We start from the raw sequence: 24,538 nt of genomic DNA on the forward strand, positions 1-24,538 counted from the left end.
AGATTGCAAAACCTCCAATAAGTGAAAACTGCTCTTTACCTAGTGAGATCAAAGACTCATAGTTGCCCTTCATCACATTCTTGTAAAGCTCTTTCTGCCATTCTTCTAAATTCTCCCACTGTTCCCGGGACATTTGGATTGAGACATCATCAAACGCCACTGGGACCTGAAATCACAAGCGTCAAACTCAGCACCTCCTGTTGCTATTGTCTCCCCACACCAGCTGTCTTTTCACCTTATGGTACAGAAAAATGGGTTGGAAATTGCAGAAATGTAGCTTTGGATGACTGCCCCACTGGACAGTATATGAGCAGGTGGTCTCCGTCCCATATCCAGTCAACAGGTGTCTACGCCAGAATAACCACCATGAAAACTGGCACCAAGCAATGGCTTGGCTAGAAGTCTCTGTGTGGAGAACAAGGATGGAATAGGTTTGGCGAATGAACTCCTTGCTCACCCCTAGAAGTGGTCTCTCCAGATCAGGTACAATATTTGCGACAAGGGCACCTTGAGTTGGGAGGCAAAGTGCATTAGTTATGTTAATAAGTAAAACATTTGAAAGAGTATTTCCACAGAACCTTTAAACCTGATTTGCCATTTTAAAAAAATTAGACAAAGCATGTTAGACGTCAGCAGCATATAGTTATGGCCTTTATTGATTTCAAGAGGATTTTTATACATTTACTGACTGTTTAAAGTATTATTTCAAAATGCCTTTCACTTCTGCTTATTAACCAACCCCCTAGTGCTGACATAGCTGCATGTCAAAAATCTACTTTGCTTCAGCCAGCTCTGAGGCATGCACTATACAAACATTTGTTTTCTGAGGTATTTATACCACACATCACCCTGGAATCCAAGCACCTCTCAGTAAGATTACTCCACTCTGCATCTAATCGCGCAGTGCCAAACCCTTGACAGAACAGATATTACTCCCAACTAGAATGTTTAGCATAGATCACTCGGATTCTTAAGTGCTGGAGAGACTATGGACCAAGAGATGACTGACTATATACATGGTGATTGTGCCCTTTTATTAATAATATATTCTAGAATCATTATGATTATTTCATTGTTCTCAGACACTGTACTGGAACAAGGTACAGCTCAAACACCATGCTTATTAGGGGTTTGTGGCCAGACAACTGGTAAAAGCTGTAGCCTGCAAGCCATCCCAAACCTCTTATGGGACTTTGGGCCAGATCCTCCTCTCACTTGTACTGGAATCTGGAGTAATAATTGTAGTCAGTAGAGTTGTTCCAATTTTACAACAGAAACTGGCCCACTCCTTCTCCCGGTAGAAGGTGACATGCCTCTGAAGAAAGTGATCTGACCATTAGCTTTTATGAAATATATAGAAAACTATAAGTTATAATAAAATAAATAAAATATATATTTATATAAAAACCAGATTAAATATTTCAATGGGGAGGAAATCTATTCATTTTAAAACAGAATGCCTGGCTGTGGATCATAATGATGTAGCACATTGTATTCATAACCAGACAAAGGATGGATGGCAAATATACCTACTTCAATAAAATATTAAAAGAAACATTTTTAAGATTAATAGAAATTGTCTAGATGGTCCCGACCCAGAAAGTTCAGATCCACATCATAAATTCCTTAAAGTTTGGGAGGTTTCCAATATGAGGCTCTGGTTTAGGCCCCTTTTCTTTCTAAATTAAAAATATAATCGTTTTAAGCCAGGCGCTTATCCTGGAAAGCAGCCATATTCAGGTGGTTGAAGGTACTTTGAAAAATGCATCTAACATTTGCAAGCATCCAGTATCCCACCTACAAGCTTTAAGAGACGGTTAAGTTTGCAAGTGAAGTCTATGAAATAAAAGCAAGCTCTGAAGCAAACAGTTCTCTGGGCAGCCAGGCAGCTTTGTCTGCCCCAAAGCAATCGAGTGCTTTCATAGCCATGGTGGCAGTGCGCCTTCTATGGCCAGCAGCTGGTCACAAGCACCCATGGAGGACACGGGCAACTGGTGAGATGGGAAAGATGGAGAGGGGGAAAACCTTCCCCTTTCTGCACACAGGCTGGCAGGCCATATAAAATGATCGGTGGGCTAGATGTGGCCCCCTGGGTTGCCAGTTGCCCATCCCCTTTTTTGGTCCAGTGATCAGGGCCCTCCTGAGATGAGGGTCCTGTGTGAGTGTGCATTGGTTAATCTGGGCCTGGATACTCACCAATAGCTTTCAAATAGACTGTTAAGATGGAGTGTTCGTTTGTACAAATCCAACCTGAATGCTAATTATCGAGGGGGGGGGGTGTCACAATAACAAAAGTGAACCCAAAGAGGGTCACCGCATGATAAAGTCTGGGAACCAGCGCACTTGACAGTGCCCAACTTCTATGGTGACTGAGGCAGGGATCCAGGGTCCTATGGAAAAAAATAGCATGTAATCACGTGCAACTAGGGACTGTATTGTAATGTATATGGACAAAGAAGCGGAGTTAAGTCTGAGGGAGCAATGGATATTGGCACTTCCAGACTAAAGTGCTTCATTTTGGAAGCATAATATTATTTTAATATAGGGTTTTTATATAGTATTTCCTAGATTTTTTTTTTAAATGAGATTTCTTCCCTTTATTGAGTGAAAAGTTCCAGAGGGGTAGCCGTGTTAGTCTGCATACAGCAAAAACAAGGAGAGTCCTGTAGCATCTTAAAGACTAACAAATTTCTGCAGGCATAAGCTTTTGTGGGCTGCAACCCACTTCGTCAGATGCTGTACACAGATGCACCTGACAAAGTGGGTTGCCTGCAGAATGCCTGCAGAAATTTGTAGTCTTTAAGGTGCTACAGAACTCTCCTTGTTTTTGCTTCCCTTTATTGATATTGAACTGTTTGCTAGACTGCAGCAAAATGCTCATTCTGCATGATACACTGGAGTAGGGCAGTGCAACAAGGGTATACATTTCATAACTGCTTTCACATTATCTTGTGGATTGGGTACTTGATTAATAAACAACACAGCTAGCAGACAGTCAGTCGGCTCCCTCCAGTCAAGTGATTTTACAAGTGATTTATAGGGACTAACACGTGTCTGATATAGTATATATTAGTGTTACACTGAAGTACTAGCTGGGTTACTGTTACCTTTGGGTCTTCTCCTTTACTAGCTGGGGGAATTCTTAGGATCCAGAAGTTCCTGTTCTTCAACAGGTTCTCCACGTTCTCCAGTCTTCTCTGCAGCCGTCCATACTCCTGGATCAGAGTTCCCAGCACAGCCCACTTACTCTCCAGCTGGTTACCAAACTCTACCACTGTTTTCTCACAGTCCACAAATTTCTTCTCAGCTGTCCCTGATCTCCGCTCCAGATTCAGCAATCGTGTAGCATGAGACTCCACTTTCCTCTCCACAGCTTGGACAGCAGCTACCACAGTCCACAAGGAAATAGCTGCAGTCTGCAGTTGTGTTTCTTTCACAAAACTGACATCTGGGATAGGAGCAGCTTGTACCTCTGTGTTCCATTCCGATGCCTGTTTGCAAGGACAAACATTAGCATCATAGCAGATTAGGGCTGGAAGGGACCTCAGGAGGTATCTAGTCCAACCCCCTGCTAAAAGCAGGACTAACTAATTGAAGAGAGCTGGGCATCTAGCAAAATAAGTTACAAAGAGAAAGAACAGAGAAGTAGCTCACATGTTACCGGCTGCTCAAACTTTCTTGCGATTAAATTTTTGTTTACAATAGGGTCAAATTTAGAGTTGTGCAAAACAGTCCCAAAGAAACCAATACATGATCTAGTGGGCTGGTAGTCAAGAGACCTGGGTTCTATTCCCACCTGTCACTGATCTGGGGTGTAACAGGGAGCATGTGATTTCACCTCTCTGTGCCTGCTTCTCATCTAGATGGTAAGCTCTTTGGAATAGGGACTGTCTTTTACTATGTGTTTGTATAGGCTGAGCACATTGAGGCTCTGATCTTGGTTGGAGCCTTTGGGGTAGGCATTACTGTAATACAAACAAACAATACACCAACCCATCTGTGTTGGGATTCATTACAATCTCAAAACTCAGCTGATGTGCAGCACTAAGGTTCATGAGCCTTGCTAACACACCTGGGACAGTTTATAACAGAGCCAAGCAAAACTCTGGTAGCTACTGAGATTTTATTTGGGACTTTGGGTTTGTTTGAAACTTAAAACAAGATTTAGGATGGGAATTTCATATGGGGTGACACGGAAGAAAAGCTTCAGAAGTTTGTCTTCATGGGGTTTGTGTGAACACCCTGTAGCTCTAGTCTGGATAGAACAGTTAAAAGGTCTGTTAACATTTTCGCTATAACTAATGCTTAAAGGTTTGGAATACATGGTGTTAGAAATAACCAAACAGGCTGTCCCTGGGGCAGATTGGAGAGATGGAACCCTTTATTGCCTGCTTGTTCCACCTGGACGCAGCGAGTGAGCAACAAAGGGGTTACTTTACAATCCTTTTATCCATACCAGTATGTAAATGTGTACATTTCCAGCAACTGCCCAGAGTCCCTTATTTGGTTACATTGACACCTATAAAATGAACATTAACAACTACATGATGAATACAATTATACCCATCTGTTTGTTGTTTACAGGATTACCATACAGAGGGCAGGCACATCACCTTAAAACCTGTTAATTTTACACTAACGTTCTTTGAAGTAAAGGCATGCGGGGGGAAGGAAGATAATGCTTTCTTCCCACCAAAGGCCTTGAGCAGGAGGGGAATAGTTATTTTGATAGCTTCATCCCCTGCGGATGGCCAGGAAGGGAGGAGAAGAAGCGAGATAACAGACTAACTAGAATTCACACCAATTAACAGAAACAAGGTTTGTCCATGCCATGACCCCTGTTCCCTGTAACTTAGGCCTGGCCACTTGTCCAGCTTTTAACTCTTTACTCTCCTACACATGGGTCTGGAACTTGACCCACAGGTTACATCAACTGAACCATGGCAGATTTTCTAACTTCGTTACAGCAGATCTGCTATTTTCTTTCTTTAGAATAGTCTGGCCTGCCAAACAGCAACACTCCCTTCATTCGAATCCCTCCGTAAGACTCACTTCTGCCACAATACCCACCAAAAGCAACTCAACCACAGTAGTAAGTTGGGGGGGGAGGGGGGGGAATAAAAACTTAACTGAACCACCAGAATACGGATCTATCCAATACCCAGACCCTGCAGCAGGCTGCTCTGTGTGGGCCGGACCCTGTGCGGTGCCCCGTGGAAATCAACAGGAGCAGGGCTGAGCGCAGGAGGCCCATCACCAAGGAACACTGTGCGGGATCAGGGCTGGCTGAGACACCTACTGCTGTACAAATCATCTGTCTCCAGAGCCCAGCGTCCGCTCCCTTCCCCGGGATAGATACCCTCGCTAGTCACCTTTACAAATGAGATCCCCCCCCCCCCCCAGCCGGCAGCTGACTCCACAGAGGAGGACCCGGTCCCCGCACGCCACTGGAGATGCACGGCCTACCCTGGGGCGCTGAGCGGAGCCCCACGCCGGGGCCACAAGCCGCAGCGACCCTCGCAGGCGTCTGACCCGGCCCCGTGAGTTACCGCCTGCCCCGGCCCGCTCTAAACACCGCCCTCCCTCAGGGCAACGGGGACCTGCCCGCAGCGAGCGGGCTGCGCTGCGCTGCGGGGCCCGGCCCCGAACCCCGCGGGGCTGCTCAGCGACAGACGCTGCTGCCGCAACACGCCTCGCTGGCCCCCGGCGCACAGCAAAGCCCGGGCCGCCCGGCACCCGCCCCGCTCGGGGTGTCTGAGCTCCGCGGGGCGGGGCGGGTAGCTCGGTCCCTGCAAAGTCCCTGCAAAGCTGGGTCCGGGCCCTGCCCCCCCCGGCCGGCAGAGCAGCGCAGCGCAGCGCTCCCCGCGGGCCGGCTCCCGGGGCTCCCCCGCCAGGGGGTTTCCTGCCCCGCTCGGGCCGGGAGCGGAGCCCCCGCCGGGCCCTTACCTGGGCAGCGGCCCGCTCGGCCATGGCCCCGGCTCGGCTCGGCTCTCTCCAGCGGGCCCGGTCCGGCTCCGCTGCGGGCTGGGCAGATCCCTCCCTCCCGGCGCCCCGTCGCTAGGGGAACGGGCTGGGCCCGGCAGCGGCCATGCCGGGCAGGCAGAGTGCATGCCGGGAGTCAGCTGCGCCCGGCCCAGCCCTGCGAAGAGAACGGCTCCGAGGAGAGGATCTTTCCTGCCCACGAACAGCGCCACCTGCAGGCGGGCGGGGCGCACCGCACGCGTGGCAGGAAAGGCGCTGGATGTGGGGGGTGGCTGCAGAGTCCTCGGGGCGCTGAGCTGACTCGCTCACCGCCCCCACCCCACCGCAAAGAGCAGCACAGGCTTGTTCTCCTCCACACCCATCACCCACACCCCGCCCTGGCCACACTTTGTTCTGGGGGGATGCTGGGCTGGATGGACCACTGGTGGATGGACCACCCTGCATGGCCCTTCTTGCAGGAGTGTTGAATTTTACCTCCCAGCCAGCTACACCCACAATGCACGAGGCAGTGTTGGCCACCCCAGGGCAGGCTGCACCTCGGGCCTAATTTATGAACCGGCCTCAATTTTTGTGGTTGAAAAGTCATTGACATAGCGTTTGTGAGAAGATCAAGTTAGCCTCAGTTCCCTGCAACGAGCCCGTGCTCTGGGCCCGCGGTGTGGGTCGGCGCTACGCCCGGCTGATGCGACGCCTCATGGTGTCGGACTCCATCCGGTGGTCGAGGGACATCTACATCGAACACATCACCGGCCACCGGCAATACCATGAGGAGAGGGCCGGAGCGCCTCCCCAGGACTCTTCCGGACTCATGGACTCAACCCACCACCACAACGGACGCAGCGAGGGACATACCAACGGACGCGGCGAGTGATAAACCAACGGACTCGATGAGGGACACACCACTTTGTATTGACTTATTCACTCTGTTTGTTAAAACACCCCCAATGTAACCCACATACTTAGTAATGTTGCCCCATTCCCTTATATCCCCTTGTATCTCTTAGCACCCACATCATCACCCCCCATCCAGGATACCGCAGTTTATCCCTTGTTGTTCTCCCCTGACTCCCAATCACACTCCGTGTCCCCCGATAACCTGCATACTATCCCTGGATGTGTTATAACTTTCTCTTTTTAACTTTATGGTTACTTTTTTATTTTGTTAAACATTCACTATAATAAAACTTTTAAATCGGAGACATCCTCCCCCCCGGAGACGATCCTGCACCCTCGCAGGGATGTTCCAGTGATTAGTACATTTTTTCCCTCTTTGCCTTGTATGTTTCACAGGATTGTGATGAAGGCGCGTGTGTATACGCACCACTGTCCTCTAGCGGACGGGACCAGAACCGTTCAACTGGCCTTATACAACTCACAGACCCATGAAAGGGGGTTTTCAGCTGAAGAACAGTGTTACCAGATTAAAAGTGTCACAGATTTTTTAACAACCAAATCTATTGAGCCTCCCTTCACTTTACCATGACCTAAAGGAGACTGACAGAAGGGACCCAGGTAATCAATTAGCAATAAAGGGGACAGCCTGAGCCAAAGGCTGTGTCTCCATCAGGATTGTTTCCCTAAAATGTCCAACCATTACTATCACTTAGTGCCATAATGGTGGGGGTCCCAGTATACATAAGGGTTATCAGAGGCTGCCTGGCTCTTGTGTTAGCATTGTGCTCAGAACAGGTTCACACAGCCCTGGTTCAAATGCCCCCAGTCTGGTCTACACTTTCCCATCATTCCTACTGGTGTTGGAGCTGAACTGGTGGTAGCACATGTGGAATTTTATTTATTTACTTCTGTATTTTAAAGAAAACCGGTGAGCCAAGTAAATGAGCTTAGAGCAAACTAGCATTCAGAAATAATGAGCTAGCAAGCCCTAGCATTCAGAAATAATGAGTTGGATCTCAAAAATCGTGAGATTAAAAATACTAATAAATGTTGGTGTTTGGGGGAGCTACCTTCTGATTTTGAGCCTTTAGGGAGAAGCTGCCTACCCCCAATTTGTGTGTGAGCATTTCTCAGGTTCAAAATGTAACTTAAAATGAACACACAGACGTATGCTTCACCATGAGCCACTTGGAGATGGACTCCCTTTGCCGTCTCCTCATGCCTGAGGTGGGAACCTGCTGTTCTATCCCTCGCCGTGCCCAGACTCCCAAATTCTCCCTCTATATTCCCCCAGCCTCCTGTTGCATCCCTATTCTTACATTCCCTCAATCTTTCCCTACACAGTGTCCCTCTGGATTCTCTGCACTCACCTCAACCTCCCACCTGCTCCACTATTCCCCTCTCCCCTCACCAGTTCTAAACCGCAGTGGTTTAGATCCATCCCCTCTTTATGTCCATCCTCTCTAGGGGTGGCCTGACTTCGGTGAGAGTGAGAAGAGGTTGGAGTGATTTTTACTACAGGTAACTTCACTGTTGTTATGTATTTTGTGTCCTCCCTGGTTTGTGGTAGCTAACAGGATTAGAGCATTATGGGATAGCCTACGCTGTTGCTGTGAGTCTTGAGTCTATTGAAGAACGGTCTGGTTTGAAGTATACCTGTGTCCACATCTGCTAGTTTCTCTCTAAGTGCAAAGTAATTCCAGCTATCAAACATCATAACTGCCAGCTACCTGGGCTGTGTAGGAAAACTGCAGCCATCTTAACTGAGGGCCGCCTATGGCTTGAGGCTAATTGAAAATAATAGTTTATCACCATTTTGATTGAGGCAAAACCTAACGAGGAGGCTCTCGGGAATTAGACCATGCGATGTACAAACATCTCCTAAAATTAATTGGGTCACAGATTTGCCAACTCAGTCGTCCAAAGCAGCTAGTTCCCACTGACATCACGTCCCACTGAAATCAATGGGGATTCGGTGTCTAAATGTGCTGGAGGATGTGGAGCTCAGCCCTGCCAATTAAGGGAGCCCGGTATTTCAGCAGGAAACGGTAGAGCTGAGAGCTCAGTGGGGAAACGCCTCTGCAGCTCTCTGGTGAGCCTGGGGTGTTGGGTGGAGGCAGTGAAACGAGGAGGATGTGAACAACCTCTCCAGCCGCAGGGAGTTCTGGCAGCAGCTGCTAAAGATGGGGCCTGAGCTGAGAATGTGGGAGCGAGGGAGGCCCAGAGGGGAAGATGATTAAAAAGGCAGGCCCTGGGCCGGCTGGCAGGCCTCTGACCAAGGGCCTGGCTACAACACAGATTAGTTAACTAAGGCAAGGTACGCAGTGGGGCGGGGTGACGAAGTGGAGATACTCTTGGGGTTTTCTCTGAATGCTGGGTGTGTGCCTCAGTTTCCCCATACGTTACTCATGTATGTCAGCGATGGGACCCGGCTGTGTGATCACGTCAGAGACTCCTAGAGGGCGGATGGGCCTTCCCCAGTCACACATACACAGACCTGGCCAGGACCCCCTGCCCTGGCCCAACCAGGTGTAACAGGCTGTGCCAGGTGGAGACCCAGAGGAGTGGCCACCGTGCCTGGGAAGGAGACAAAGGACTGGGAACAGGCAAGGGGATGGCTCAGAGGGTGGCTGGGGGGAAGAGGCCAGTCCCCCCGTGAGGGGCCGGGCCTGGCGGGGAGGGAGCCCCGAGAATGGGGCTCTCCAGGTGGTCGCTGCTGTAACTCCTAGTTAAGCTGTTAGCAAAGTCCTTCTACGCTGTGACCCTGAGAACTAATAAACCCCCCGACTCCCGTGCTGGCTGTGACTCGCCTCTGACAGCAAAGCAGGTGCCCAGCCCTTTGGGTGTGGAGGATTCCCCAGGACCCATCCATGGTGGGGGAGGAGGGGCGTCCCGCAGGGGGAGCTCCAGGCAGAGCAGGGGTGGGTCCCTCGCTGCGAGGCCAGATCTAGGCATTGGCAGCACACACCCGGACCAGGGTGGCAGCATGGCAGCACCAAAACCCTGCCTGGCTGTGTCCAGAGGGGACCCTGAGCACTATCCCTGGGAGACTCTGTTCCAGGGGGCTGTTCTGGGGGTCCCAGGGTCATTGTGCTCCGGGGGAGAAGGGTTCGTGGCACAGCACCGCCCGCCACACGAGAGAAAAACCAGCCCAGCCCGGCCGGTGCCGCCGTGCGCCTGGCCCCTCCCTGCGGCTCCCTCCATCCCGGCCCGGCCCGGCTTGCTCTGCTCCGGTGCTGTGCCAAAAACTCTGTCTGTCAGAGTTTGTGTCTGGCATCAGATTTGTGACCCTGTCTGTTTCTGGCACACAGGATGCCCAATGCCAAAACCAGACAAAACCTGTGACCACCCCAGTACTGCCACAAAACTCTTCCTGCTTCAGATATACTTTTCAAATTTTTTCCTTTGTTCTTTTTCAGTTTATCTATTCTTCAGATTCCTATTTCTCCTTCTCAATTCTATTTTTACATGTCACTTGCCACCATTTAAACTCCTTTCTATTTTCCTTCATAGGATTTAAGTTCTTTTACTTAGTTGTTTTGCTACTGTGACTTTTTCCCTTTTCTTTCTATATGTTTTAATTTGTGGTATGTATTTACCTTGATCCTCTATTATGGTGTCTTTAAAAAAGTTTCCATGCACCATTCACATATTTCACTTTCAGTACTCTACCTTTAATTTGGGGTTCAAGTAACTTCCTCATTTTTGTGTCGTTCCCCGTTCTGCAATGAAATGGCAGCATGGTGGTCAGCTTTGTTGTTTTAATTCCCACATGGGTGTTTCATTTTATGATGGTCTGGCCACTATTACCAAGCAGTTCGGCTGTATTCACTTCTTGCACCACATCCGTGCTCCACTTACCACTAACGCAAAGATTTCCTCTCCTCTTGTAGAAGAGTGCCAGAGGGGTAGCCGTGTTAGTCTGTATACAGCAAAAACAACGAGAGTTCTGGGGCATTTTAAAGACTAACATTTAATTTTAGCAGGCATAAGCTTTCGTGAGGCTCAGCTCACTTCATCAGATGCAGAGGTAGAAATGAGAAACATAGGAGCATCATATACATTTACAAGTGCATAGAGAAGGTGGATGAAAGCCGGGTACTTGGGGCCTAATGACAGTCGAGTAGGAGGTGAGAATGGGTGAGCAAAGCGATTTACCTCTTGTAATGAGAGAGCCATTCCAAATCTCTGTTTAAACCCAGTTTGAATGTGTCAAGTTTGCAGATCATTTCTAATTCAGCGGTTTCTCTTTGAAGTCTGTTTTCTCCTCTTGTGTGTTCCAGGACTAGCTGCTGCAAGAAGCTTACATTTAAAGTGCCTGGAAATTTTATCTCTGCATCCCACCCTGACATGACATACTCACTCAATATGGGGCTAGTTGAAATCCACCATTCTTATTCAGTTCTTTATTTTTATAGTCTCTGTAATCAGCCATACCATTTCACTGTCCCTATCACCATCCTGGTCAGGTGGGAGCGAGTATAATCCCTACTGCTATATTGCTATTAATGAAGCGTGGAGTTACGATCCAGAGACATTCCATTTTATATTTGGTTCATCTGCAAGTTTTCCTTCACTGGGTGATATGCTTTCTTTCATGTATAGCACCAGTCCCCCCAGCAGGCCGACCTAGTGTGTTCTTACAATAATTGTGTTCCCTGGTATAACTTTATCCCATTCTTTAGCCTCATTCTACCAAGTTTCAGTTCTGCCTACTATAGTAAGAAAGAGGTATTCTTCTAATTTTCAAAACTTTATTATTGTATACAAATATATAATCAAGAACAAAGATTTTTCAGACGTCTTCAAAAACAACTATGTAAACATATGTTATGACACAGAGTTGTGAACATCTTTTCCCCTCTAATGACTTGAACAGTAATATGAAACTTTCCTATTTTTCATTGATATGCCAGATGTGTTACTCCAAGAAAATGCAAACATTTCTCTAAATACAACGATACAATTTAAACTTTTTTAAAACATCTGAACTATGCACACTTGTTCTTGTGCTCATCATGTAGCTTCTCTTCATTGATTGCGTTGGGAAGGCAGGGGATATGTGCCCACCTCTTACAAGAGTCACACTGGACCTCTGATAAGTAATAATGAGAATATGAAATCACTGACCAGATAATGATCACTGTAATTTCTATGACTGGTACTACTCCATAAATAATATTTATTATACATACCATCATTACTCAAGAGATTGCTCTCATCGGTGGTGAAAATGAGCACGGTCCTGGAATTATTACAAGAATCCTGATCCTTAGGTAGGTTATTGGGTGGGGTCTATGTGCAAGCGTCTAGATATTGGGCCATGACTTTTGTTCTTGTTTTTCAAACAACCATTTTGGACTTACATATTTGCTCTAACGTGTGTGTGTGTGTGTGGATGTGTGTTTCTCAAACCAACGGTTTCTAACCTAGGGGGCGGGAGCACCGTGGGGGCGCACTAAAGAATCCAGGGGGTCCATAAGGCTTCAGTAATATTGAGGTCATTTAGACATTGAGCTCTGCGCCAGCCAAAGCGAAAGAGCAGCCTCACCTGAACTCCACACCAGCCAGAGCTCAGCAGCTGCCCCGAACTCAGCTCCGGCCGCCCCTTGCTCCACAGTGGCTGGGCACCTGGCCTGAGAGAAGCAGCCCCGCGCTGGTGAAGGCCTGCAGCGTCCCCAGCCAACCCGCCTCCATTACCCTGAGTCCATGAGGGATGGGAAGAAGCGGGGCCACACAGGGCGTGAGGTGGCAGCTGTGCCAGGGTAGCTTTACCTTCTTACTCGGGTAAGAGTCATTTATCATCATCAATGGTATTATGTAATGTACTGGTGTTACTATCATCATCATATCTGCTTATAGGGGTTGTATGTGGATGCTGCCATTATTCACTGGAAATTTTAACCGTGGTCCAAAGCAAGCATCTTAAAAAATAGTTTACAACTATCGCTTGTGGTTCTTACCTTTCATTCTTTGTCTTCCCCAGCCTCCAGAACTGTGTCATCGACGTCACTGTCTTCGTGAATTGCAAGTGCTTGCACTACACAATCCTCTTCTCCCGTCTTAATGACCTCAGTGCTTCTCACGATGCTGTCAGCAGTGCTGTGACATTCGCCACCACTCGTTTCACCCAGGTCTTCTGGGGGACTCTTGTTTTCAATGTCCTCAGCAGCAGTTTGTATGACAATGTTTTCCTCGGATATGTTCTCTGTGACTAGTGGTGCAGGTCCTTTAAATGCTTTCACGTGGCATATACTGTGCATCGATCCTAAAACTTTCTCAGACATGGTTTCCAGTGTCACTCTTTTACCCACTACACTGGTAAGTTTGTATGGTCCACGATAGGTATGTGGAATCAAAGAATTAATCATAGAATTGATTATAGAATGCCTGGTCTGAAATTGATTATAGAAGGCTTGGCCTGAAACTGGGTAGCATGAACTGTGATGGAAGCCCTCAGGTTAAATCATTGACAGGATGCCCCAAACTGAGACTGAGATAAAGATGCTAAAATCCCACAGGATAACTCCTTTTGGGAAACTCTAGCCCTTTTGATGTCTGTAAACCGACATCTCCTGTTCTGATAAGTATCGGTACGTGCCCCCGTCTTCCTGGCCCCATAGGAAGTTACTCCATACAAATTAGCATTTTAACATGTATTGTGTAGTCACCCATCTTCGGGTGATAGCCAGGGTACCTGATAACCACATTGTATAATCAAGTGACTCTTTGGTCTTTCCTGTGAAAACGTCTGGTGTATCCCATTGTACATATAATTGTCTTTCCTGTCAAGTATAAACTGTTAATCAATTCCACTATACGATCAACGTGTAAATGAACCTAAGCAACCCCTATAAAAGTCTTTTGTATCTGGTAGCCAGGTGAAGTACATTTGCCCAGCATCCAGACATGCTGCTTGACTTCCCTATAGCCACCTGGGTTTTCCCTATGGCTATAGTATTCCCCATAGCTATGGTTATGTGATTGTGTGTGTGTCACAATTAAAGCTGCACCCGATCCAATTCTAAAATGTAGCAGTGTGACTTTATTTTTCCTCGACAGGTAGGTTGCAGCAACCCTCCCTTTCTTGTTCTCCTTCTTGCATTCAGCAACAGAACACTCTGCCCAACCTCAAATGTTGTTTTGCCATATTTAGAAATCTGTCTTTTACTATATTGCCTGTGCTGTTTTTCTTGTGCTTCCGAAATATTTTTCAAAGCCAATGCAGCATCTGCATCCTTTCTGGATTCCAAATCTCGGATGTACTCGTTTATGTCTTCTTCACTGGGTTCACTGACATTTGGTAACTTTGCAAAATAAGGGAAAGGGTTGTATTTCTAAGAGTCCGACTCTCAAAGTAACATATTTAAAAGAACAGTTATGGTAATTCAATACACTTACCGTGTAATTCTCTGGGACTTGGTCTGGAAATAGCGCTTCAAAGCCACACAGTAGTCGAAATGGTGACATTTTGGTACTCATGTTTGGTTTGGATCGCAAAGAAAATAAAATGCCATCAAGATATTCATCCCAATTACTCTCGCTTTCATCAACACACTTCCACAACGCTCTGTAACAAATGGTTATAGATTTTTTTGTTTAAAAAAAGGGGGGGGCATTGCTACAGTATTGAGCGCGACACACTACATGTAACGAAAAGGGTGTGAGGAGGATAGTTTCAAATTGCATCATTACTGTTAGTGTTAACCGAATGTGCAGTGTGGGTGTAACAAGGTGCTGTGGTCCTCCTCGGAGCCGGTGCCCGAGGAAGTGGCGCGACACACCTGCTGTGCAGTGTTGCCATCCAACACTGGGAAACACATTTGCAATGCAATAGACAGACAGTGACAAGGTAGAAGCATGCTGCAGCTTGTCGCATGGTGCGTTCTGCTTGTCTTTGGCACTCTTATTTTTCCACTCCCCAAAATTACCTTTTGATGGATTTGTTTGTGCTTTGAGCCAGTCTGTTCGTTTGTGGGCTGGTGAAGCTACGCTCTATTTTACATTTTTGGCAAAGCTGAAGGTTTAACTGAAAGAGAAATAGTTAAGCCATCAAGATACACATACACTCATTAAAAGGAATGCTACTTTTCCTAATCGCCATTGCTGTTATATGCAACTGCTGTGGTTTACTATCTGTGTTTGCAAAATTAGTTTCTGCAATCACATGTAGGGGATAATTTCTGGTGTGTATGAAGAGACCAAAACACAGAACATTTTAACAACCGTGAATGGCTTTACCAACAGCAGTGTTTGTCCAAGAAAAGGTGGCTGTTTACATAAACTTGGCATCAGCAATCCACATTTCATAAAGATTACCCCGTCAATAAAACTCATCTTCATCATCCAGTATCTGAGACCTGAAACCATGGTTGAACAAACAATAAGAAGAACTGCAGAAAGATGTCTATACCGTATTATCAAATTCAGATCCACGACCTGACAGAATCCGACGTGGACATCCAAATCTATGGATCATTTTGTATATGTTCTTTGCCACCTCATATGCTGACTTCTTTCCATCTTGTAAAATAATCTGTCGCTGTCATTATATATTGGTATCCTTTCTTTGTCATAGGTAATGGCCCTATTAAATCCATTCCAACCAATTCCCAGGGCCGAGTACCCTATATGCAGGGGTACAGGTTTTAGTCATACTTTGCATTTCTGTTAATGAACGTGTTGGATAAGCCCATAGTCACTAAGCTCCCGAAACCCTCTGATGTGGTTCCAACAGCCACTCAATCTGAAGGTTCTTTACCAGTTTGAGAAAATGAAGACAAACCAACGAATAAAAACATGAAAAGTAGAAGACCAGAAACGAATGCAGGAATGGGATAAGAAGAAAGATACAACAATCAACCTGCACAAAGATGCCATGACAGTTAAAAAAGAAAACAAAAGTCATTGTGACATCTCACTATGCCACCCATATGCATAGCATGCGTTGCACCAAAAACAAGGCCTCTTCGACCAGCAATATTAAACATGAATCATGATAATGAATTATCTAGGACACTGTCTTTGAAAGATGTCTTACTGCTTATTAAAAGAAATGGACAAGAACGCATCTCACAGTTAGGCTGCTGTCAGAAAGAATATTCAGAACTGTCTGACAATGAAAGGTCTGATAATTTTTCTGAAGAAAGGTACTACTATGTACGTATCACAGTGAAACACTGACCTTTTTGCTTTTCAGGGTGGTATCCACATTGAATTCCTTTCCCACTTTCTGGCAATCCAGACACTGTGCAACCTCGTTTGGATGGAAGAATATGACGACAGTAACTTTCTTGTATGAAAATACTATTGCTAAGGAAGGGAGTTCACATTTTGACATCATGTGTATAAATATCATTCTTTGGAATATACAGTCTCAGTTTGCATTGTGATTTTAAATTAAATACTTCGGTATTTTGTTAAATTACTTCACATACCCAATTTGCGATGTCATTTGTCATCCCTGGCCAATAGTATCTGGAGGTCGTTGCAACTCTAGTTTTGTGAACTCCTTGATGTCCACCGGGTGCACTGCTATGATACTGTTGAAAGAGATGAAGCGCTTCTTTCATGGTGTGCACAGCTACAACCTTTCTTCCTTTTGAAGAATAAAAAAGTGTTCCCCCTGGTAATCGCAAAACATAGATCCGTTATTACTGCATTAAATGTTGAATCGAAAGTAAGTCAACTTATTTTCCTAAGTTTTGATTCGTTGTAATGGATATGCATATAAAAAAGATGTGTATATACTAACAGTAGTCCTGGCATGAGTAGGGTGTTGGTGGGGAGGGATAATTACACTATATGGTGAGAAATTGAGGTTGATTTCTTTTTTCAGACTTGAAATCTTTGCTCATTGAACATATCTGGATTGTTGTTTCTCTTTGCAGCACACAGTGGATCACATACATGAGAAATAAAGCATAATTATATGGGTTTGGGGAAATATTTTGAGTGTATTCTCAGGTGTCATGTAGTTCACTGTTTCTCAACTGTTTAAGAAGCAAGTACCCTCTAACTTCTGAAAATTTTACTAAGTACCCCAACACTCAATTTTCAACTGGCTTTTAGATTTACAGACTAATGTCAGCCAGGTGTTGGAAGAAGGGCGGAGTGTACAAGGCTGTGTTATGACAGATGTCAGATCTAGTGTGGGTAGGGTTACCATCTTTACAGCAGGGGTGCACAACTCAAGTATGTACCTGGGTAGAGGTGTTGCTGGCCAAAGGGAGCATGCCAATGCTGGGGAATATACAGCGCCATGCCAAATTCTTGGACATAGATTTGAGAGGAGGAAGGGGTGAGAGACACACAGGGAAGGAGGATGAGAGAGAGAGAGAGAGGAAAAGAGGTTAACAGGTAAAATCTGGGGCTATCATACAGCAGTGAAATTGACAAGTTTCCTGTGCACCAATCTTTGAGCCAGGGAAGGGGGCTGCCACCTGGGCAAGTTCGCCAGCCTGGGAGGTGGGCGACTGATACCCAATCTGAGCTGCGGCAGAGGAGGCTTCTGCGCCAGCTGGGACCCAGGGATGTGGGCGGGTGGCTGCTGCCCGTCTTCAAGCCAGGGCGCTGGAGGCTGTCCCTTGGCTCGGAGACGGGGTGCTGGTGGTTGCCAGCCACCTGTAAGCCCAACTCATGAGACGCAGGAGGCTGCCACTGGGCTACCACCTGGGAGCTGGGACCCGGCAGGAAGCGGGGGGCTGCTGCTCACCTCCCACAGAAGCTGGTGCCTACCAGCCGCCTCCCAGCAGAGAGCTGTGACTGTGCGAGAAGTGGGGGCTACTGCTCGCCTTCCACAGAAGTTGGGGGCTGACACATGCCACCCAGTTGGGACCGGGTGGGAAGCGGGCTGCTGCCGCCCAGCTACCCCAGAAATCGGCAGCTGCCACCCGCCTCCCCTTCACTCTGTTTTTCCCCGGGTACCCCCTGCCTGTCTCAGGGGTACGCGTACCACAGATTGAGAAACTATGATGTAGTTGACAGATATGTTTGTTGCCTCGCCTACATAGGTAGTCAATTAGATTTACATCAAGTCTATGTTGAACAGTGATTGTCGGAGGTGTGTGTAGAACACGTGAAAAAATATTCCTTGCCTTCCAAAGAAAAGTTTGCAGCAAATCAACGCAGAGTAGATCGGCATCCTTTATTCCTTCCTTCCGGGTACGTGTTATTGGTCTTCTATTCCAAAACCTGAGCAATTTTTTCCTCAAATGATTTTCCTGAGTGTTCATAGAAAAAAAAAATTTCACAATGTTAACAGGTGCATAATTGTGAACATGTATTATCTATCCATCTAATAATCAGACTTCAGGTATTATGAATGACATGTAAATTAAAAACATATAATCAAGGTAAGGCAACATGTACAATGTTTGGACAATTCTAACAGATACATAAGGGAATAATTTTCATAAGCTCAAAGTATTTGTGTCACACCAAAGATGGCTGTATGAGATCAGTGGAGACGATATTTCATTCACAATGTTTAGCTCAGCTATAGGATACTCAGCAACTCGTCACAGTCCATCAGGACAGGAAATAGAACAGCCAAGGCATGTTAATTGGAAAATAAATAAATAAATAAAGCAATGGTGTTTGAAAATAATATAGAATGTACTACAAAAATAAGAGAAATATTTGTAAACTAGGGATGTAAAAATTCGGTTCCTGAGCAATCTGTGTAAACTGGCCATCAGAAAGTTTAGACTTGAAATTAGACGCAGATTTCTAACCGTCAGAGGACTGAAGTCCTGGAACAGCCTTCCAAGGGGAGCAGTGGGGGCAAGAAATCGAGCTGCCTTCAAAACTAGTGCGATGAATTTATGGAGGGGGTTGTATGATGGGACAGTGTAGTTTGGAAATTGACTGATCTTTGCGTACTGGTGATAGCTATGCCAATGGGCTAGGAAGGGATGTCAGAGGGAGTGAGTTCTGAGGTATTACTGATAACTCTCTCTTGGGTATCTGACTGTTCAGTCTTGCCCACATGCTCAGGGTTTAACCAATCGCCATGTTTGGGGTTGGGAAGAAAATTTCCCCCATGGCAGATTGACAAACAGTGTGTGTGTTTTTCGCCTTCCTCTGTAGCATAGACACCGCTCACTGGCTGGTGGATTCTCTGTACCTGAAAGTCTTTAAACCATGTTTTGAGGACTTGAATAACACAGTCATAGGTTACAGGTTTATTATAGTGGGTGGGTGAGGTTCTGTGGCCTGCGTTGTGCATGAGGTCAGACTAGATGATCATATTGGTGCCTTCTGATGGTAGAGTCTCTGAGTTGTAAATATGAAATGTTTAAACAGTTCAATGTTGTGATTTCCTTCCACTGTGACTTTCAGTTGCGGGGAAAGGAAGGTGAGCAGAATCTAGTGGGTTTGGCTCTTGGAGGGGAGATCACAAGGTTGGCAGGTCAGCCTGTTAAGTGTTTGCTGATGTACTGCAATGACCTGTTCTCTTTGTGTGCTTAAATTATGACACACATTGCATTCCAACTTCAGAAATAGTTTGTACTGTTTAAAAGCTTAAAGAAAATAGGTAAGAATGGTAGAAAACACAGGGAGACTGTGAGTTGATGTGTTGATGACCGGGGGAGATAAAGAGTTACTGACGGGGGGAAATAAAGAGTTACTGAGTTGATGACCGGGTCACTCAGTTAATGAACAAGCCAGGTGACGACAGAGGCCAGCATCCTCCCACACGCACACCCTCGCTGCCTAGCCCCTCAGCCGGCCGCTCCTGTTCTTAGGGATGAGCATGTCCTCCCCGACCCCTCATTTAAACATTGGATTACTTTGTAAAATGGGGACAGTGCAGCTCACCAGCTCAATGTTTATCCTCTCACATCCCTAAAGTAAACCCTCTTCTTATCTGCCATACTGATGTTGATCACAGGTAATTTTGTTTGCCTAGGACAGCTGTTTTCAAGATGATATTTTCTTGAATTGTAAAGAATCTGTAAAAAAAGAAAGCCAATGTAACATCCAAAGGTCAGCATCATAATGATCAGAGGCCTGGGAAAACTTTGGAAAGCAGAAAGGAACCACACGGTTTCTGTGAAGGTCAAGGAGTGGAGGAGGCACAGTGCTGATGATGATAAGTAGCCATGGCAGGATACTTCTCTCTCTGGGCAATGCCAAGTAACTATAGGCAGCATCAACAGAAAGCCGTTTTCTCACCACAGTAGATGTTATAGTTCTCAGTGGCCAACTTGTTACTGAACCTTGGCTCCACTTTCTTGTTGCAGTCTCGGTCTTCCAGTATCTGCATCCCTTTCCTCAGAGGTGGTGGAGGAGACAGAGTAAAGACAAGGAACGAGTCTCTGTCCCTTATTTTGTATCTTGTGACCGAGTGGCATATAGGCATGTTCAGGTGTGCTCTGGCTGACTCACAAGGCTGTGTAGTTGCCCTGTATGGTATATCACACTTACAACTCCCTTCGAGTCCAATAGTCTGTTAGCTGCATTGACAGCTGCCTTCGTAGAGACATTTGGGAAAATTGCAGCAGAAAATGTAACATCTAAACAGCAGAAGTCTTAAAACGTAACATGTAGTATTTGGTCAGCAGCGTGGTTTTTATCACATTATGAACCTTCATTACATATCTTATATTGCATGCTTAGTATGAAGTGTGACCCGTCCATGCCCAGAGCAGCCAACTGATAATGCCAAGATCAGGGCAGGCTGCAAAAGGAGAGCAGATTCTCCCAGCGCTGGTGGGTGACACTGAAGTCAGGCCTCCCAACCAGCCACAAACTGCTTCTGATTCCCCACTCTGGTTATCAGGAAGCCAGTCCACAAATGCCCACAGCCCCCTTTACTGCATTCCAGTTTCCTGGTTCCCAAATTAGCCACTAGGTCCAGTAAAGAGACCAGTTATTTAAATTCTATGCTCTTTACTAAAAAGGTTCCCTCTGACCCCAAGGGGTCAGCCACAGCACCAGGTCAATATAAGTTTGGATCTTACCTAAAATATGCTGCCAGCCAATCCTTTAGTATCTAAACTAAAGGTTTATTGTAAAAAGAAAGAAACAAACTATGAGAGGAATGTTAAAGGGTTAAAGCAAATCAGATGCATACAAATGATTGAAAGTCCATATACATCAGGTTTCTAGAAGAAATGTGGAGTTGCAGGCTTGTATAGTCCCCTCTGGTATACATCCAGTACCTGGATGGGTCTCAGTCCTTTGTTACAGCTTCAGTTGCAGATGACTTGATCCAGAGGTAGGTAGGTGGCTGAAGCTCAGGATAGAAAACAAAATGGTTTCTGTGGTTTGATTTTATATACCCTCTTGTGCCTGGCCATGCGGCCTGTGGAAACTTACAGGAAATAAAATGGAGTCCAGAGTCACATGGGCCAATCCTGGTAACTCTTCAGATCTGCCCTGAGTTTCTTCCTGGGCCCTTTGCTTCTGTGAGTGTCTTAATGGGCCTTTAAGCAGGCTATTGTCCTGCTTCCTCTTTGTCTGGGGTGTGTCCCAGCCAGCACAATTTGAAATACAGATATATTAAATATATCCATAATTTCCATTTCACACATAACACATGAACATAAGTGTTATCATCTTACTCAGCACGTTACATCCTTTCTAACAGTACCTGACATGGCAGATCTCACACGAATTACTATGATTTTGGCATGTTGATGTCAAACAATACAACAAATGCTCTCCCCCCCAAAGTCTTAACTGTTATCTGATTCAAGTCTGGGCTTGGTTTTAAAGAGACATCCACCTTTTTCACCAGCATCTCATAAACAGGGTTCTGATGTTCCTCCTTTGCCAATCTCTGACTCCACATAGCCCCAAATGTACCTGAGTCCACTAAGAGACTACAAGATGTATTCAAAGTATCCAGAGGTGAGAGTTTGTCTGCCACCCCCTCTTTTTCCAACAGCACATCCATCCTGCCGTGTAGCTTCCGCTGCCCAGTCTTTTTGCTGAAACTGTGGCACTGTCCATTCACTCACAGAGCTAACAGCCTGGAGACATTCAGGTTCCAACATTAATGTCTCCCCACTATAATGTTCAAGCACAGCCACTTGGTTACAGGCTGTTTAAGCTTTCTAATAATTTCCACTCCATCTGGAACCTTTTTTCAGATCTCCAAACTGGACTTTTCTACAACAAAATCAGTGAATCTATCCACATCGGAAAAGCTCTGGCAGTTAAAAACTGAACCATTTGTTCCCAACATCTGAGCTGTCGCTTGCTACAGGCAATGACTCATCCTGAGCTAACTTCATCAACTCGCTTTCACACCCTTCAATTGCAGAAAACTGCTGGCAAAAGCTGCCAGGAGGTTTTATCCCTTCAGGAGCAGTTTCAGGTAACAAATCATTTTTCACAGAAATTCCGCCCCTACCCTTTTCATCCAGGGCCTGCTTAAAAGAAACATTCCCTGAGCCCTAACAGACTCTTTCTGGGTTTCAGTTAAATCCAGAACCAAACCTGAGACAATTGGCACCCCCTCAATTTGCATAAACTGAGAGGCACAGACCATTGGAGATGAACTCTCTCTCTGCAGACAAACTGCTGTTCTCAACATTCCAACCCTTTGAAATTTTCCCCCTTTTGTCCCAGCCCACATGGCTGTATCCAGACAAACTTTTGGAGACCAGGGTAGCTTCCCCCATGGGCAAGTCATTGCCCCCAACAGACACAGGCTTAGGAACAACGAGAGTTCTGTAGCAACAAATTTAATTAGCTAACAAATTTAATTAGTCTTTAAAGTGCTAGAGAACTCTCGTTGTTTTTGCTGTATACAGACTAACACGGCTACCCCTCTGGAAGGCTTAGGAACCTTTCCCTCCTGGGTTTCAGTTGAATCCAGAACCACTTCTGGTACACCAACTGACAAATCCTCCACCAGCATAAACTGCGAGGCCCCCTCTGCCTGCTCCACAGACAGAACACTGAAGAATTTCCCTCCCCCAGCAGATAATCTGCTATTCTGAACATACAAGCTGCTATTTTCCACAATCCCAAGGCTAGCGACACTTTCTTCTTGGTCACAGCATACCTGGCTAGACACAGACAACTGCTGTGTGCTGGCAGGGATGCTCTGCATGCAAAAGGGTGCAATGCTCAATGTGCACAGTACCAAAACTCCAAACTTTAGTCTCCCACCCCAGTGCCCAAGAAGACTCACAGCAGGGCACGGACCTAGAGGCTCGCAGTCAGAGCAGAGCTTGCCATGCGGTGACTCTCACACCTAGGAAGCTAACTCAGCCGGCTGGGGGAATTTTCCCCAACAGTGGTCTACAAACAGGAAGATACCTTGGCGCAGGAAGGGCTGAAGGTGAAGGATCTTGTTTTCCAGTTCTCAGGGGGAACCCTGGAGGCAGACCTGGGCTCACCAGCTCCCCACACAGCCAACCCAGCCTTTTCCCCCCTGGCTCCAGACTATTCCCAAAAATAGTCTCTCCCCTCTCCTGGGCTCCCTGGGAGGGGCATCTCCATCCCTATTGGTTGCTGGGCAGACTCTGAGTTTGCCTTGACCCCCCCCTCCCTGAGGTAGCAAAACAGAGCCCCAGGAATGTAGGTAATGTCCTTGGGGGTTACACATACATATTTACAACTCATAATAGAAAGCTGACACATACATAGAAACATGTTTCTATCTATCTATCATGATTATCTATTGGCTGTATATATATACCTGCCTTTTGATTCCTATTCCTTACATCTGACGAAGTGGGTTACAGCCCACGAAAGCTTACGCCTACAAAAATTAAATGTGTTAGTCTTTAAAGTGTTACAGGACTCTCGTTGTTTTTGCTGTGTACAGACTAACACGGCTACCCCTCTGGAATGATTATCTACCTTAGCAAATCCTGACTGTACAAGAGATACCTTGCATGTCAGATGTCATATGGTATTCCTTGTAATTCAAGAATATTGGTTCAGTAATATTACAAATGGTCATTGATATTCCACCCGGTGTCACAATAGCATAATTCCCATCTGGAAGATCTGAGAATGAAGTTCTGCACACAATCAACAAGATGTGACAAGGGGCTGGAGTGAGAGGCAAAATAAACAGTTGCAAAAGGCAAACCCCATTGCTGGAACAATGGCAAAAGAAGTTTTGACACCAGGAGAGGAAATCAGTCATCCCGGAACATGATCCAACAGAAGAATCTTGCTCTACAAAAGTAAGTTGAGAAAGGTAGAATGAAAAATCACTGTAAGAATCATAGCAAGTACAATATTAAAGAGACAGGTATCCTGCCTAAAAATAATACCACTTCTTTACTGATAAATATTTAGGGTGAGTATTTGCATTAAAATAACTGATCGATAGCACAGTGACATGCATCCACACAGTGATAATAAAGGTGAACGATGACGTGGTAAGAGTACGACGACTAATAAAAATAACATCCTAAAAGGAGCAAAACTGCACTGAACAAGGGTGCGAAGGAAGGAGTGCGAATGAGGGAACCACAGCCGGGGAGAGAGACACACTTGTGAGCTACCAGGAGACTGTCTGTGGACATGCACACGCAGAGGGGATTCTTTTAAAGACTCCAGATGTGTGGCACTGGCTCACGGACTCAGTTCCCCTGGAGCGCCCCAGAATGGTCCAGCTGGAGCTGCTGGTTTTAGGCCTTGGGATGCGGGTGCCTTTAAGAACCGGGCCGTGGGGAGCTGGAGCTGA

At 46.1% G+C, this 24,538-nt stretch overlaps 1 long non-coding RNA gene and 1 pseudogene across 1 annotated transcript; both read right to left on the reverse strand.

The window, feature by feature from the left end:
- Positions 1 to 6,055, reverse strand: part of LOC137150595 (zinc finger protein 850-like) — a 49,054-nt pseudogene extending 42,999 nt beyond the window's left edge.
- A 7,656-nt stretch (positions 6,056 to 13,711) lies between these two features.
- LOC137150587 (uncharacterized) lies at positions 13,712 to 14,945 on the reverse strand. The gene is made up of 3 exons (XR_010919030.1): positions 14,808 to 14,945; positions 14,278 to 14,446; positions 13,712 to 14,183 (listed from the first exon to the last, which is right to left on the reverse strand). It is a non-coding gene; the product is annotated as an uncharacterized lncRNA (long non-coding RNA).
- Positions 14,946 to 24,538: the final 9,593 nt, after the last annotated feature.

This window comes from Emydura macquarii, unplaced genomic scaffold, assembly GCF_026122565.2.
Source record: "Emydura macquarii macquarii isolate MOO-44397 ecotype Brisbane River unplaced genomic scaffold, CSIRO-AGI_Emac_v2 contig_973, whole genome shotgun sequence".
Lineage (NCBI taxonomy): Eukaryota > Metazoa > Chordata > Testudines > Chelidae > Emydura > Emydura macquarii.